This window comes from Octopus bimaculoides, chromosome 27 (genome assembly GCF_001194135.2).
Source record: "Octopus bimaculoides isolate UCB-OBI-ISO-001 chromosome 27, ASM119413v2, whole genome shotgun sequence".
Classification (NCBI taxonomy): Eukaryota; Metazoa; Mollusca; class Cephalopoda; order Octopoda; family Octopodidae; genus Octopus; species Octopus bimaculoides.
In genome coordinates this window covers 263675-265384 of record NC_069007.1, presented here as the reverse complement: position 1 = coordinate 265384, position 1710 = coordinate 263675, and positions in this window count along the sequence as shown.

The window sequence follows — 1710 nt, the reverse complement described above, 5'->3', positions numbered from 1 at the left end:
GTGGTATGTATTCTGGTTGTTTTTACTGAGTTCAAATCCTACCGAGGTCAATTTTTCCTTTCATCCTCCTGAAAGAAAAAAACACCCTTCGGTCAAGAATGACCATGGGATTGCACTCAGACAGTTCTCCTCCGAGGCACAAGTCGGGGCAAGGTTGTTTATGGAAGACCAGCCTCCCTTCCCAACGCCAGCGATGTTATCCAAGGGAAAGGCAAAGGGGCCGATACAGCTTGGCACCAGTGATGCTGTAACTCATTTCTACAGCTGAGTGAACTGGAGCAACGTGAAATAAAGTGTCTTGCTCAAGAACATGACACAGCCGGTCCGGGAATCGAACTCACAACATCATAACTGTGAACCTGACGCTCTAACCACTGAACCATGCGCCTTTACTTCATGTTTCTAGGGACTATAAAATAACAGGGCTCTATTACTCCCCCACTGTCGATCTCTCTCTGTTTTTCTATTCCCACCCCGATCCTGGCGAGGTTACGTATAGAGAAGGGCCAGGCCCCTATTCCAGATCACTCATAAAATAGTAAATCCTCACTTTTAACAATTTGTTGTATAATTTTTTTCTATCACATTTAAATTCAGATTTCTCCTCTAAGTCTTCAAAAATATATTTTCTGAGTTTTATTTTCATTTTGTTACGGCTTCACTCAATATGAAAGATAAAAGATACTTAAAATGAACGTGTTCGTCGCGGTTGGAATACTTTTGATTAGACGTTTGTGCAGTTAAAGGTTTAGAGTTGGACCGAGGCTAAATATTCATAAAAACAAAAGTTTTACTTGACACCTGTGGGATGTGAACATACAACGTCTGGATTACTATTCAGTTCATCCCGACTAAACACTTCCTAAAGGCGCCCCCAAACCCCGCCGCTCCCAGAATTGTTACATCCCGTTTACTGATGCCTTTAAAAGAAGGGAATAACAAAGGAACGTATGTATCCTTCCTCCACTTAACTCTAAGTAAACTCTATGGACTTACTTTTTCAAGTTAATTTCTACAGATTTTCCATAGAAATAAGAGCCAGTACTGAATGTTGCAACGTCTAAAGTAAGCAATGTGATCAAAAATAGGTAACGGTGTATATGCATATTTCAGGAGTTTTTGCTCTTTTTTCAGCATCGCATCCAACCTATTAAACATCCACAAACACACTGCTTAAATTGACACTAAGTTTAGCAGAGTAACACAATTGAATAAACCAACTTTAAATAATAAACTCATTTCTGGCAATTGATATGTATATATTAATTGCTGCTAGGGAAACCATATTTCGTTATGAAATCATAATGTTACCAGGTTTATTAACGGTTTTTAAATCCCTGCCTGTGTTAGCAGTGCGATTAAATCTCATTGACTTGCATCTAAATATTGTAAACAATGAATGCACCGAAGAATTAACCAGTATTTCATTACTTTCAATTGTTGATTTCAAATAATCATAACGGCTCTTGTGGAAAACATTGCTGTTCCTCCTCCACCAAGCCACCTCCTACAATCCACCCAGCCTCTTTCAAGTTCGTGGTGCTGAGTAGATCAAAGAATTCCGTATTAAATTCATGGCCACACATGAGGGAGTGGTGAGTTAAGTCGAAGAGAGAAAGGATTCACCGTGCACCTCTCGCTTCTAACAGAAGAAAGCAAACAATTGCGTAATAGTCACATCTCTCTCTCTCTCTCTCTCTCTCTCTCTCT